Consider the following 17,364-nt stretch of genomic DNA (forward strand, 5'->3'; position numbering starts at 1 on the left):
GGGTTTAACGTCGTGCTTGAGAATATTTCGCTCATATGACGACGTGCATGCGTGTGTATTTGTATGTGCGGCTGCTTGTACTAGCCCAGACTTAAGCTGGTTTTATAGTGCTAGCCCACTGAGATACCATGCCGCAGTGAAGCATGAATACCCTACTCAGACACATTATACTGACTCCAAGCCGACCAGTCCTTGTTTTACCCATTAATGCCGAGCGCCAGGCAGGGACCAACAAGTACCATATTTTAACGTCTTTTGGTATGACGCGGTCGGGAGTATATCCCGATGGGGAAATAGGCAAAGTAGACTGTATATAAAATTTGATTCACATATTTTAATTTTAAGATGATAACCACACCATAAACCTATTAAAAGTGTTCTGAACTGTATGACAATATATATACTTTAGTTGAACCATAATGAACAAAACAGCTTAAAATTACTTTAAATAGCCTCATGTTTCACAAGGTATTTGAATCCAGAATTATTCTCCTTTATATCATAACACAAAATACAGAGTTTAAGTACAATTCCTCTGTGAGTGACACTGACAGCTTGCTTCAAATACGTTTGGTTATCTGCGCTGTCCTACTGAGAGAAAAAATATGAATGCATGATATAAAAAACTCTAAAGAGTGCCATCAGGCGATAGAACTATTTTCTGTGGAATACAATATTATGAATGGTTTTCTATGAAAGAAAAGAGCAAACAAATCTCTCTTTTCAATGGCCCCCACTCTGCAGTGTCATCTGAAAGGACCAGTAATTGTTTTCCAGATGCCAGAACGTGTAAAACAAGGGCTTTCCTGTGAGGAAAACTGGAGCATTATTTATGTTAGTTTTGTAGAGTTACATCCCATGCAGAGCTACTTGGTACAAACGTGTTAATTCTAACATATTGCATAGAATTTCCTTCAGAAAGATTTGATTTACTTGTTGGCAGCGATGGTTATCCCTAAGTCTAATAAACCAAATAGGGATTAAATGGTTATTTTTAATTGTGAAGTGGTTATGTAAACACAATGATATTAAAGGATGCTTGATCGGAAAGAGGATCCACACAAACTAACACAACTAGTCCTAAGGCATAGAGATAGAACAGTCAGAGCTGTGAGTTATGTCTGGTAAACTGTAGTTTTTGCCAAACTTAAACTTTCTCACCTTTGGTGAGTATGGCTAGTTAGCTTCTGCAATGCTATGTACATCAAGTGGTTTTTCACATACTAAATATTTAGACCATTGCTTGATGTGTCAGACGAATAAAAGGCCGTCGGAAGCTGACAAGTAAACAGAAGAAGGAATTTGCTGAGTCCAAAACTGAAGAGAAAGTAGATGCGGGGGACACCATAGATGGAGGCGTGGCGGGGTATGAGTCAGCTGATACAAGAGAGGCGGTTGCTACACCACAGACAGGTGATGGGCAGTCAAGAAAGAGGAAACAAAAAGGTGACAATGTCGGAAATACTACTAAGAAGATGAAGAGTGGACATGGCGGACAGGTTGTTTCATCGTTGTTCAGATACAATCCGGATATACCTAAAGTTGTCAGGTACGTTGATATCTGCCTGCAATATTTAATAGGGATGGGAGATAAAACCGGTTAACCGGTATATCACAATTTGAACTTCACAATACGATATATTGCTGTACACTTTTCGCAAACCGGTTCACCCGATACGATCGGCAATTGGCGTGACCATGATCGATAATTTTGGTGATGTGAGTGAGTTTAGTTTTACGCTGCACTCAGCAATATTCAAGCTTTATGGTGGCGGTCTGTAGATAATTGAGTCTGGACCAGACAGTCCAGTGATCAACAGCATGAGCATTGATCGGCGCAATTGGGAACCGATGGCATGTGTCAACCAAGTCAGCGAGCCTGACCACCCGATCTCGTTAGACGCCTCTTACGACAAGCATGGGTTACTGAGGTAACCTCCCAAAAGCCCGACAGCCCATAATCCCAAAAGCTTATATCAACAAAGTTCATGGTCCAGTGCACTGCTAATCTCCTGCATGTTACCTATTTCATACAATGGACCATTCCAAACATTTGGAAATTAAGGGAATGATTTCAATGAGCAATAAGGAAACTAAGAGTTTGAGATAATGGTTTAAATGGAAGATCACAAAAATATTTTAATAAAAGTACAATAATATTGAACTTGAGGTTTAATTAACTTCATTAAATATCATAATATCATAACATATGAGTTGTGTTCATGTTATATTTTTCTACATATTATCTGTCAACCTCAAGCAAATTGGTTTTACCATGTTCCAGCCCCATCTTGTTTCACTTTTTATTTTGGTAGTTTGCAAAATCTGCAATAAATGCATCACAAACTTCAGGAAACAAAATATGAAAGAAACACTTTGGTTGTTTGAGATATTCAGAAGTTCGCTAGAATCAAACTACATTAAAGTGCATAAAATAATAAAAGCAATGGTCACACAAGTGTCAGCTCTCAACATATTGTATATCTGGACTTAATAGTTTTGAAAGATTAAAATGGGGTGTCCTTGAAAACCAGCCCCCGTCTAAACGTAAATCAAGCAGTCCAAATCTTTAAATGTTGATTATGACGGGAAGTCATCCAATATTAGACTGAATATATTTTATATGATATTATCTGAGGGCATGCCATAATCTAAGAGGTATCAAGTAACAGGTTGTTACGACGTAAATTGTAATAAAAACGTAAATTGTAATAAAAATTGACGTCAATTGTAATACGCAAATTGTAATAAAAATTGACGTAAATTGTAATAATTTTCGTTGCGGAAAAATGTAATAAATATTTACGTAAATTGTAATAACAGTTTTAATCCCTAATAAATACGCTGGTGTTTGTTTTTCGTTGCATTTCATACATCAAATAAGCTTGTTGGGGCGATAACTCAAGAAAGAAATGATGGATTTTGTTCAAATTTGGTACCAAGGTATATTGGCGAGATTCACCGACACAAGTGAAATGGAGTGACCTTGAGATAATTTTAAAGGTCAAAGCAAAAATCTGAAGGGTTTTGCCAATGTAAATATTGTTAGCGCGATAACCCAAGAAAGAACTGACAAAGACAAATCTTAGCCAAACGACGAAAATGATATTCGTCCTGATATATAATCGATATAAAATCTCTTACTATCCTCTGTATCATGTCTTTTCGCAAATATCTTTTAAGGTTTTGATATGTATAAATATAAAGTGGGGGTGGGGTTGAGGTGGCTTTCTAACTGGTATATCAAATCAAATCAAATCAAATTAGACATTTGTATAGCGCTACATATCCAGAGTCCTGCTCATGTGCGCTTAGTCGAATGCTCTTTGAAGAGGATGGTTTTGCGACAAGATCGGCAACTGTTGATATTTTCCGTTTTCAGACATTTTCAGGTAATCAATTCCAGAGTACAGCGTCCGGTCTGCTAAATGATCTGTCTCCGTATGTTGTGGTTCTGACAAATGGAATAGCCTAGCTGACTAGCAATGAAATGCATCACAACTTAAACTACAGGAAACAAAATATGCAAGAAACATTTTTGTATGTTTGAGATCGGTAGAGGTCGGCTAGAATCAAACTTAGATATTAAACTGCACAAAAAGGCAATTTGAAACTACAATCGCTTGTTCAAATGACTGCCCCTTCGGTTTACTGAAAGAACTCGAGAAAGAAATGATGGAGTTTGTTCAAATTTGGTACCAAGGTTTACAGACGAGATGTACCGACACCAATTGAATTTAGTGACCTTGAGGTCATTTTAAAGGTCACAGCGAAAGTGTAACAGTTTTGCACATGCCAAGCTTGGTAGCCGCGAACTTAGGAAAGAATTAATAGATTTTGATCCAATTTTATATCAAGGTGTATTGGCGGGAATCCCCCTACACCAATTGAAACAAAATATGCAAAAAACATGTTGTATGTTGGTAAAAGTCAAACATAGATATTAAACTGCACAAAAAAGCAATTTTAAACGATGATCGCTTGTTCAAGTGACTCCCCCTTCATGTTTACTGAAAGGGCTTGTTTTGGAGACAGTACCCACCCCCTTTCAGTTAACGTCATCATAAGGATATAACTCATCCTAAAGTTTTCACTTATTCATACATGGTGTCAATGGTTCAACTAAATACTGAATGGTCACACAAGTTTCAGCTCTCAATTTGTTGTATATCTGGACACAATGTTTTTGAAAATTTAATGTTGATGATGACGGGAAGTCATCCAATACTTTGCTGAACATATTTTATATGATACTATCTGAGGGTATACCATTATCCAAGAGATAGCGCAAAAGTGCAGTTGTGAGGTGTCTGCCTATCACGCTGAAGGCCCTGTTTCGAGGAGGCACTGAGGTTTGGTTCCCGAGATGGGCACATTTGCGTACTATCCTTGGACATGATACTTAGATCTACACTGTCTCAGTTCACCCAGATGTAAAATGGGTACCCGCGAGGATGTGCTGGCAATGTGAGTGTTTAGTTCATTGCGCCTAACATGCAGCATGGCTGTACAGTCCCCAGGGAGTTGAAAAAGTATCGGAAACTACGATAGTGTCCTATGATCGGGGATAGTAATGTACGTAGCGCCGTGAGCAGGCAATGTGCCTGGATGTGAGCGCCATATAAGCCGACTATTACTATTACTAGATACCAAATGGGAGATTGTTTTCCATTTTCTGCAAATTTGCAAGAAACATAACACCCCAATGTTGTGATGACTAATATCTCGTTAACCACATTACCCACATGAAATTTTGGATATGACTTTGCTAATGATTCCTTCAAAATATAATGGAAGCTTCGTTTCAAACATTGGACATCGAGAATATAGTTAGCCTTGACTACTTTTTCAACGCCCCGTAACATACTTTAAAGAAATGAGAACGTCTAAGGAAAAAGCATTTCGATCTCTGAATACTCTGAGCTATTTTATATACAAAAGCAAAGGCATGAAGTAAATAATCTGAAAAGAATATCCAAGGGAAACTTTTATTCTAATTTTGATAACTATTTATCACCTCAGTCTACTCAATCAGGTGGTTAGTACTTCATCGGGGCGCGCTCTCCTTCTTGTCACTGATGATTCTGGGATACCTTCAGTTTTTACAGATTTGGATAAAGCTCAAACATTAAATGGATATTTTGTATCTGTTTCAAATGTTACTGATGGCGACAAGACTTTGCCACCTGTTAGCCATCGCTGTGTTAACAGTATAACAAATGTCATTAACACGTCACAATTTAATTCTGGACTCACAAATGTCCCCAAACTCTCCGCACTGTGGGTACTTTCTGACAAGTGATTTGACCAAATTAAACCAGTAGTTATGAATATATGCCAAGGATTAAAAAATGAATTATTTTTTGGCGAAATCTTTAGATTTAACCTCGCTCGCAGTGGAACAGTGGCCCATGGGCGAGAATGTTTAAGTTTGCTCAGAATTCATGTTTTGGAGGTTGTAAATGAATGAGTGTATGTTTATAAGCATCATGACACAAATTTCAGCTCATTTTGACTTAATTCGACTAAGTTAGAACGATATTAAAAACTCTCGCCCATCAAATTATGTATTCTGTGAGACATGAAATGAAAAATAGTGACAAAAATGGTTTTCATAATGTTGCATTGCTGTACCTTCACCCGTCGGAGAAGTCCTTCTCAAAAGATACATATTCCGTTGTTTGGAGCAGGCCTATATGACTATTACGCCCCAGTGCTGCTAAACAACTCGTAGACCTTTAGTCTGACATAGACGCAGACCTTGCATGTTCAACTTCACTTCTGATAGGGGCCGATGTCCTTCTTATATTTCCCCGAACGGAAGCTCTACCCATTTTAGGTACAATGTGCATGTTACAGAATAGTAGGGAATAGTCTTAAGACGTTTCAACTTTGACCAGGATTCTCCGAACTTGTTACAGTCGTTTGAGAGATCAAAAGACAAAGGGGTAGTGCGCGATGTATCTGACGGACGTATGTGTAGAACGTTTGAAGAATGTTACTGTATAAATACAATAATTGAAATACCAGTTATGTTTAAAAAGTACCCTCAATCTGATAGCCAGAGAGATTATTGTGAAAGATCGCCGTATTTATCTTCATAAACGGGCCAAGATAAAAGTACATGCCATTCATCCCCATATTATATCCCTTCTATATACAAGGGACACCGTTGTTACAGGTAAGGCAAACACTTTCTTCTATAGGTATCCGCCGGTTTCACGCTACATACATGTATTCAGATTATTGAGAAAACTAGCGACGCAAGATCTCCTCCATCACACATATAATTGTATACATACCCAGTGATTAGTGATAGCGTTGAAGCAACTTATTAAAATTACGACGGTGACACTATCAACTGCAGTAGTGCTGCTATACCTAGCATCGTATTTATTACTCTCTTACATAAGGTGAAATATCACAGGGTTGTCATGGTAACGATAATTTGGCATACTATTTACTGTCTTACTCTTTAATCAGCGATTAGAATTTAAATCAGTTTTGAGGTCATCATGTTAAGAGAAACGAAGTTGTAAAACGAAAAGTATTGTGATCGAATCTATTGGCCTTTGTAAAAGCAAGTTTCAAGCCACCTACATAAAACCTATTTTCATGATAAATATCTGCTAATCCGTGGCATGATTCCGACCGTATCATGAGCATGTGTTTGTGAATCATAATCAAATAATGATGTTACAAGGCGTCCATGCCGCGTCAACAACACATGGAAACGCACGAGAACTGCAATACGGGCCCCAACACCAATGATTCTCCGTGACCTGGAGACACATGTGATTGAGCGTATGTAGGGACGTAGTCTGTCATACAGACCCTGAAGCAATATATCCAAGTCCAAGCAAGTCTAGAAAATGCGGCAAGTCTAGATTTCCACAGCTTCAGGAGAATGTCTCAGGGGTCCTTTTTATTATATTTCTCTTTTTTACTATGAACTTTTTTTCTGTAAAATATGTTCATTTCAGAGACCAGTTGTTCGTCTAGTAGGGACGGGTAGAAGACAAAAGACAAAATGGATACTCGTGCTGTCATACTTTTGAATTATATGTAAACATTCGTTCTTGTCTCGGGATAAATGTATATTTTCCAGTTTCAACCAAATGTACATACGAGGATATCTAGGTTAAGTTATTTGAATCATATTTACAATTAAAAGACCCAAGCAATGGTCTGTTGTCCAAATTGTTGGTTTTCCATACCTTGTCCAAGTCTGTATCACAGTCACAGACCGATATTATTTGCCCTTCTGTCCAGCCCTTACTGTAATATGCATACTGCAATACTGTATATGTTGCACATATATTACACAACGTATTATGCATGTAGTCAATGCTATGCTAAGCAACATCAATTCGTATTCAAGAGTACACCTGGTTAGACTGACTGACTGACTGAGTTTGGTTTTACGCCGCTTTTAGCAATATTCCAGCAACATCACGGCGGGGGACACAAGAAATGGGCTTCACACATTTTGCCCATGTGGGGATTCGAACCCGGGTCTTCGGCGTGACGAGCCGACGCTTTAACCATTAGGCTACCCCACCGCCTCCCCTGGTTAGAGATGCAAACAAATGTGTATTCGTATGTGCATTTTAATGAAATCATAGCAAAATCATAGTATGCATAAAAATCAAGTTGGTACACTGGGACTCGTTATCATCGGAGGAAGCTCACAGTTTACTTGTATGGACGATTACAGAACCGTTACATAGCGTGTAGAGCACGGATACACTGCTCGTGCATCCCACACACTCACATTCGCAGCTCGTTCACCGTTAACATCTGGCGGTGCGTGTCACTGACTGAAGACGTGAAGGGAGGCATTGACAACTTCATGAGCACATATTATCATATTTATCGAAATCATATAAAATGTTCATTTACATCACATGTGAATCTCTGCAAAAGCGCAATGTTACTGTAAACAATACAGTTTTATGCACAGTTATACTGATGTTAACATATGTAAAGCATGGAGTCATGATGACTATCGTCGTATCGACAGTAACTGTTCATGAGATCGTGCAACGGCATTATGGGTATTTCAAACAAGTTATCTCATGACTGTAATAGTATTCATTTGTCTTGACTCAGACTAATCACCACCTTGAGTTTAGTAGACTCGCACACTTCATCGAAGTGCTATTGGCCACCTTTCTCGCCGGCCCGTCCCCCATCTTAATGAGGATGCATGACCCCGCTGGTCACCCATGACGCCTCAACTTTCTTATACAAGACCAGTTGGCGGGCCCTTCGACCTTGCCCTGCTCGGGTCCGGTAAGATCTTCATTGATGATAAATCGTGTCATCTGACAAGTTATGTGTTCTCCGAAGGTCCTCATATAGCTTCCCGTCTCGATTACGATTTGTGAATCTTAAATCTGAGTCCAATATGTGTTATTCAAAATGGTTGCATTGTATTCTCTCTTCAGGAACAGTTTTGAAAAGGAAGTAATAAAAGTATGTTTTTCAATGGCAATGCTAGAAAATAAAATTGTATATATACACATACTTCACTTTCCGAATGAAAGCATAAAATTATCTGCTGTGTCCATATATGAAAACAACCATAGGAATGTGCTTGATGTTAAACAACTTATGTTCTGGTCACGTGTCCTCGTTGATCATGGAGGGTCGGTTTGCTTGGCTAGTGGTTAAAGCGTTCGCTCGTGGATCCGGGTTCAATTTGCATAATGTGTGAGGCCACCCCCGAGATATTGCTGGAATATTACAAAAAGCGGCGCAAACCACACTCACTCGCTCACTCGTTGATTACAGAGTAACAGCATGCTACAAGATTCCTTCTTATCGTTTATTTGCATATCTCCTTAAAGGCATTGTAACTCTTTAATCTTGCATGAAAACGCATTTAGATGATATCAGCTTTTACTGACATTATTGTAACATGCAATTTGTATGTGTCTCTGTATGGTGGACATACACGGACATGGGCGACGGCAAAATAGTCGGGGCTGCATGAAATACATGGACAGTGTCGGTTATAATGAAGTGAGTGGGTGAGGGTTTTTTTACCCGCTTTTAGCAATATTCCGGCAATATCACGGCGGGGCACACCTAAAATGGGCTTCACACATAGTAACCATTTGGGGAATCGAACCCGGTCTTCGGCGTGATGAGTGAACGCTTTAACCACTTGGCTACCCCACAGCCCAAATAATGGCTGAATGTTTGACAAGTTATATTTATCAATAATACCATTTGCAAGGCATTACATGTACTTGACTTCATACTCATAGGCATATATGGAGAGATTATTCATATTGGTCAACCCATTTCGATCGTTATTAAAAAGTCATTACTGCAAAATTGACACTAGTCTTTCATGTTAAATACCTGTCTTTGAAAGACAGCGTCTATTCCGAGCTGATTTGCTTTTCAGTCACTTCACGTCCCACGCCCAGCGATGACATTGGCATTTTGTGATTTACACCAGCCATTAATGTTAAATAGCTGTCTTTGAAACACAGAAAGTATTCAGAGCTGATTTGCTTTTCAGTCACTCCACGTCCCGCGCCCAGCGATGACATTGGCATTATGGGATCTGACAACGAAAAACAAATGGAAGTTCTTGTGCTTATTTACTCTTTGAAGTGTAGCGTTTCTACAACTTAACACATGTTAAATGATACATAATAGTGTCGTCGTATATCTCATAAAGCGATAGCGTGTAGTGAACGCCTGTGTTTGTTCGTGTTGTGCTTTCCTTTGGGAACATGAATCTAATCAATACCCTGTACGGTGTTTATGCATAACTCCATGTTGAGTCACTCACTCAACAACGCTGTGAGTTTTAAAAACTCTTGTTACCTTTGATCGCGCAGTGAATATCGAAGATATTCAGTCGCAGATGATATTGTGAAGCTAATTCATAACGCCATTCGTGTTGAACATGTAACGGATATTACTTCATACGTTTACACGCGCACCACCTCCTGTACAAACTTGACAAGACGGTTCTCTATGAACCGTTCTCTGTTCATGATAACTGTCTCTTACAGTAATATGTAGAGTTTCAAGTTAGGGTTTAGTACTACGGAAGCGTAGTAGGGCCACGGTGAACAAAATGTTTGGTCTCACTATCTCCTATATAGGACTTAATATCTACTACGTAAGGCATATTTTCTCCTACGTAGGACAAATTATTCCCTACGTAGTACTTAATATCTCGTATATACGTAGGAGATGAGCGATATATTAATAGACATTAATCTGATATGGTCGACTTAGATCGGCAGACCACGTGAACTCATTATTCTTATCACCAAAAGAGCCTGACAAAGAAAGCAGTATTACGCAAGCTACCACGGCTTATTAAGCTGCACTCGCTCTTGCTACCAGTATCAGTTACGTCTTGACTGCGGTGTTGGCAGATCTTGTGAGGTGCTTGTTTCGAGGGATTAAAAGGTTCAGTGGTGAACAAAGGGCGATGAGGTGCCTCTTTGTCCTCTCAAGTGTCCCTAGCTGTCCCAATAGAATAGCACTTTATCTCTCTTACATCCTCGATAATCTCCAGGGTATACGTTACGATCACTCTCCACGATACCCTGGATACATTCACGGCTTAGGGCGATGATTTTATTACCTCAATTGGCTGGTTTTTTATCCAATCAGGGGCCTACGCTGGGAAGTTGAGAGTATCAATCACAACTTCTCTCGCTTCTTAAATTATCTAACCGTTAAAACTTGGCAACACAATTGATGCAGAGGTACTCTGAAAGAAGTAGAAGGAGTTCTGTCATATATTTTTTAAAGTTTCAGATCTGTCAATTTGTCTTTATTATTTCCCATCTGAGTGGCACTGCGAACAAACCTTCGCGACTGCGACCGCTATCCTTGTTGACACTGGCAAGCTCGGTTGTAACGGCGGATTAGCTGATTGGCTACTGTGAGAATGCGGATCCAGGCAAGGGAGGTAATAAAATCATCGCCCTAAGCCGTGGATGCATAGTGGCGAGTTATCGTAACGTATACCCTGGAGATTATCAAGGATGTCTCTCTTAGAGCACAGCCAAATATGCCCCACGTACCTTCTCGTAATTCTTAAGTCTATTCAGCTCACTACTGTAAAATATGTTTTGTCAGTACATAATTGGAATATTATTGCGCTGCATGTGACCTTTCTTAACAGCCTCATAGTGCCGGAACCATGTTATTTCTCCTTCCGCTCAGCCTTTGCTGTAATAACGCCATACATCAGCTTTAAGTTGTCCACAGTTGTTTCAATAACGCAAAAGTATGCGACAACAAAAATGGAGGTATCTGATAAGACTTTACCAGCAAACAAATCTAGTGGACCTGATGGCATTAACACGAGAGTGTTAAAACGAAATTGTACATCTATAGCTGAACCTCTTTGTTTGTTGTATAATATATCACTGAGTGACTGTATTTCTCACATTGTGGAAAACGGGTAATGTTACTCCTATTTTGAAAGAAGGAAATGCATCTCTCCCAACTAATTACAGACCTATTAGTTTAATACCTATCCTTTGGAAAATCCTTGAAAGAATAAGGGTAAAGCATGTGCACGACCATTTCCATGAACATAACATTTTAAGTAAATTCCAGTCAGGTTTTACTGCTAGTCATTCTACTACATCTCAACATAGACATTTATCATAATATATGTTCAGTCCTAGATAATCACCATCTTTACTGTATGCTGTTTTGTGATATTTCAAAAGCTTTTTACAGGGCAGGGCATAAAGGTTTATTGCACAAATTAGAAAATAATGGTGTTCGTGGAAACGTACTTAGTTGGTTAACTAACTAGACGACAGTGTGTCTCTGTTAATGGAACATTATGAAAAACTAAATGTTACTGCAGGGGTTCCTCAAGGATCTGCCCTTGGTTAATTTGTGTTCCTTGTATATATCAATGATTTACCACGAAATTTACAAAATATCGCAATAATGTTGGCCGATGACACATCAGTCGGTGTTGCGGGAAAATATACTGAGTCAAAAAAGAAACTTCACAAAATGTAATTTGAAAAATAATGAATAATTTTTCTCTGATGATACATCTATGTCTCCGAAATGGGATCCCTATCTTTCGACTCAAGAAAAAACGTTGGCAAAACCCACTCAAATCCATCCATTCCTCGTGCAAATGACGTTAGTGCCAAATCAGGTTTTGCATGTGCAGTCGATCACGTGATCTTCGCATCGAAGTTTTCTTCATATGCACGTGTTTGCATTGGCCTCAAGAATTGAAAAAAACACTTTTAAACCACAGTTCTAACGGTACTTGAAATGCCACGATTGTCAAATGTGCAACGTGAACGTGCCGTTGGCATGTTGCAAGCGGGAAGATCAGTTATTGACGTTGCAAGAGCAAAGGGGTGCAGCCGTCGTACTGTGTACGACTTGCCAGGTCGTCTACAACAAACTGGCAACACTTCTGATCGCCCAAGGTCGGGTCGTCCACGTGTGACGTCACGAGCAGAAGACCGTCAAATCGTCCTACGTCACCTACGTGACAGATTTCTGCCGGCTACACGAACCAGGGCTGAGATGTTTAGAGGTCGACTGTCCTCACAGACCATTCGAAATCGGTTGCGGGCTGCCAATCTCCATTCTCGACGTCCATATTGTAATTTGACATTCTGTATACCCATGTTTTGGAACGGCGGTGTAGCCTAAGGGAACTGATTATGGTACTGTCAGTGTATCGAGTACATCACACAGATCTCAGCAATGAAATAATGACAATTTAACCATCTTACCATCTCTTGTTCTTTTATAGTGCCCTGAAGAAAGAATGTGAAGTTTCTTTTTTGACTCAGTATATGTAAAATCCATAGAAGCAACTCTCAACTATGATTTAGCCCAATTGAATTAATGGGCAGAAAAGTGGTGTGGTGTGTTCTAGCAGTTATATCTAGCATACTTTAAGACATAGAGGGGCTGGTGGTGGTTCTAACGGTTATATCTCAAATACATGTAGAGGCGGGAGGCCTAACGGGTATGAACAACAATAAAAACTTTCATGCATTTATGACCCACATTTTCGAACCTTTTATCAGTCTCTAAAAGGGAGCTGGCAATAGATTTTAATGAGCTTCGTCCTTCAAGCCTGGAAACCTTTTAATATGGTTGATTAATCCTTTGTCATTTATCAAAAAAGGTAGTGAGGTTGTGCTTTATTGTTATAGATTTCTAAAATATATGGACACTATTGGGACGTTGGTAACTGTCATCAGACATTATTTGACGACATTTCTCATGGTTTGAATATAGCCGACTTTATAGAAGATAAATATCAGTTTACAACACAACTGCCTAAATCTTGGTATTTTCGAAACCAGAGAAGGGATATGCCGATATTTAGGTCGTTAACCTAGCATATTATGGTCACGAATATAATTTTCTATTTATTACCGAAGTCTTTAATTGCGGAAATTACGCGATAATCTACTTTCCAACAAAGGGAGGCTCCCCCGTCATCGTTGTATTTAGAAGGCGGCTTCTTAGAAGCAACGTGACGTCATAACATTGTTCATGATGTCATGTCACCATTTAAAGTGATATTTTACCCGGTGCGTATCGCATGAAAACAAATTATCCCCGATTTGTTTGCCCTCATATGTTATAAGCATTGTTATTATCATTCATTGAGGTTAATGCAACCCGTTGAATTCTTTGTTGTATTTTGAGCGGTGAAACTAAATAAATGGTTTCTTTGGTCTACCGATAACAATTAAGGTGTCAACTTGCACTGTATACCTTACAGAAAGAAGTTGTGACTTTACTTTGATAACGAGCACATCTGATCGATTCCTTGAAGCAAATGATGCAATTCAATATCATTTCTACATTTTATTTTAAATGCACCAATCACATACAACAAATGAGTAGACAGATTGACTGCTATGTGGCAAGGAATAACCAGGCGCCAGCGATTTATGATATCCTTAGCAAATGTAACTTAAAATTCCCTCTCATAAAAATACAATAATATGTAGTAATATGATGAAGAAAATAATTCGAACCAGGTTAAACTATGACAACGCAATATATGAATGTAGGATCGAAACATAAATCATAATAAATCACATATGATTAAAACATTAAACTAACTTCAAATATGTCATTGCGTCAACATTGAAAATAATTCGAAAATGAAAAAAAAGAAACGTACATTTCAAAGCGTAAACACATAATATCCTGATATTTTGGGATATTCTATGAAGAACTTCAAAATGTAATAGAAATAACATTAAATTATTGAAAGGTATTGCTCGTAAAATATGTCCTTGCGTCAACATCGAAAATAACTCCATAATGAAAAACAGTTAACGTTAATTTTCGAAACATACACATATAATCTCTGGCTTTTTTAAGACGTGTCACGAATAATTTCACAGCTGGTAGAATTAACATGAAATTATAGAAACCATATGCTAACACAAAGTTGAAAATTAGTAATGACAAAGCGTTTGTCACAAACATATAGCTATTACCCCCGCCACATGTCGATATCTGAATGTCGCAATTATCCTCTGTCTGACCCTGAAAATTATGTAAACGTTACCGAAACTGTCATCTGATGCCTTGATACAAAATGCGAACAAATTCCATCCATTAGGTTTGGAGATTTCGCAAGAATACTTGCTGTGACCTTGAAAATAATCCGAAGGTCACTGAATTCGACTGGCGTTAGACGATACTCCCAACGCATCTTGGTACTACCTTTAAGCAAAACATTTTAATTCTGTCTTGTATTTTCGCACTAACAGTTAGACATGTGCAAAACACTTTTCACTGTGAACTTAAAATGAGCACAAGTTTCCCAATCAATTGGTGTTGGGGGAATCCCACCAATACACCTTTATATAGAATTGGATCAAAATCTATTAATACTTTCCTGAGTTCGCGGCTAACAAGCTTGGCATGTGCAAAACTGTTACACCTTCGCTGTAACCTTTAAAATGACCTCAAGGTCACAAAATTCAAGTGGTGTCGGTAAATCTCCAATCTCCAGTCATTAAACCTTGGTACTAAATCTGAACAAAATCCATCATTTCTTTCTCGAGTTCTTTCAGTAAACCGAAGGGGGAGTCATTTGAACAAGCGATTGTAGTTTCAAATTGCTTTTTTGTGCAGTTTAATATCTAAGTTTGATTCTAGACGACTTCTACCAATCTCAAACATAGCATATTTTGTTTCCTGAAGTTTGTGATGCATTTTATTGCAGATTTTACGTTTTTGGGGGAGTACGAAGCCAAGATACAAAGACTCACAAAATGGGATCGTGAGCCTGCAACATAGCAACACCAATTTGCTTGAGGCTGACAGATAATATGTAGAAAAATAAAACATAAAAACAGCTGCATTTGTATCATATTCTATGTGAGGCTGACTACTATTTGAACGTCCCTCGTAGTTATACCCGTTAGAACACCCACCCATCCCTCCGACTCTACATGCATGCAAGTGTGTTAGATATACCCGTTAGAAACCCACCCCTACCCCACCCCTACTTTATATGTATATATATCAAAACCTCAAAAGATATTTGCGAAAAGGCATGATACAGAGGACAGTTTATATCGATTATATATCAGGACGAATATCATTTTCGTCATTTAGCTAAGATTTGTCAATTCATTCTTGGGTTATCGCGCTAACAATCTTTAATTTTTCCTTATCCTGACTCATGTATTATTGCTTGTCTCCTTCCTTTCCCGAACGTTAGTGGAACACTTGTATCTCCTTTTGAAGTTCCCTTCCAAAAAAAGCAGACGTAAAATCACTACTCACCACGAGTTGTCTCCCTCCGGTTTTGGCGGGAAAACGGCGCCATCCGTCTTCCCATGCTTCACTCTCTCCTTCTTCGCCCTAGTGGACGGTTGGGAGAGCACCTGTGTCTTCAATACGGCACTATATCCTTTGATTAATTAGTTATTTCCCTATAAGTTACCTTTATAAGACACCCGTGAAGGTCCGGGTTAGAATAGCCCTTCAGCAACCAATGCTTGTCGTAAAAGGCGACTAACGGGATCGGGTGGTCAGGCTCGCTGACTTGGTTGACACATGTCATCGGTTCCCAATTGCGCAGGTCGATGCTCATGCTGTTGATCACTGGATTGTCTGGTCCAGACTCGATTATTTACAGACCGCCGCCATATAGTTGGAATATTGCTGAGTGCGGCGTAAAACTCAACTCACTCACTCACTCACCTTTATAAGGCTTTAGGGAGTATCCTTGTACAACATGGTTTGAAATTTATTCGTAATTTGACTGTTTATTCACGGTTTTACGTGATTGTTCAGTTTGTTAACATTTCATGAAAACCTGTTTTCATTGCAGGTTTAGGTTCTCTGCTGCAGACCCGCATTTATGTACTTCCAGCTCTCTCGCTGTAAATTGTGTCAGCATTTAACAAATTTGGAATTTAATAATTATTAATTTTCTGTACTTAGACGGCTAAGGATAAATCCAGATGGCTGTTACAAGTCATGGCTAACCGGCTGAGTCCCTAAAGAGCTGTTTGTCGTTGTCTGACGACATACTACCATCCAGTGACCTGCCGGAGGCGTCTTCAGAAGATGAGCGTGGGATGAAGTCCGCCATTACGTCGAAGAAAATATCTTCTACGTCGGACAACTCCTCAACCCATACGAAGAAGAAGAGGTCATCTTCGTCCCAGAAAAAGCTTTATACTACTAAGGCTTCAACGAGATCTACTGGGGGCTCATCGCAGACTACAAGGACTTTTTTCGGCCGAGATCGTCCCGATGGAAGAAATAGGCTTGTACGAAGAACCGCCTATCCTCATCCCAGAGATACTGCATAAGAAGAAGACGCAGGCCTCAGCAACGGTAACGTCAGCAACATTATCAACACAGTCTGAATTACTTTCTACACTGGCACCAGGTACCCATGAGGTACACCGATCCCTGGACCATATCGCTACCCTATCAGATGCGTCATCTCTACCAACATCGCAGACATTCAACCCCGGGACCTTCATGCAGCAATTCTCCCAACAGATGATGGACCCGATGGAGAAGCGCTTCGCGCAGGAAAGGACCTTGCATGATGATCAGGCAGCCGCCTATCCTGCTCAAGTCATCAACAGACAAGAGGGAGCAGTGCTGCACGAAGGACCCAGCACCGGTGGTGCATCTGAGATATCTACAAGAGGTTCTAGCTCTAGGATTAAGAGCAGACCTACCCTGCATGACGTCAACGAACCTGCGCAAAGGAAGGGACATTCATCCGACCAAGAAAGAACCTCGCATGAGGGATAGCCAGACGGCTCTCATGCTCAAGTCATCAACCTCAGAGAGGATCCAGAGCTGCACGAAGGACCCCAC

General features: G+C 39.4%; 1 protein-coding gene across 1 annotated transcript in view; it reads left to right on the forward strand.

The window, feature by feature from the left end:
* The window catches only part of LOC124261885 (probable ATP-dependent RNA helicase DDX31), an 83,936-nt gene that overhangs the window by 39,847 nt on the left and 26,725 nt on the right, over nucleotides 1-17,364 (forward strand). The gene's annotated exons all lie outside the window — the stretch shown is intronic.

The sequence above is a fragment of the Haliotis rubra genome, unplaced genomic scaffold (assembly GCF_003918875.1).
Source record: "Haliotis rubra isolate DU_JTF1 unplaced genomic scaffold, ASM391887v1 Scf814, whole genome shotgun sequence".
NCBI lineage: Eukaryota > Metazoa > Mollusca > Gastropoda > Lepetellida > Haliotidae > Haliotis > Haliotis rubra.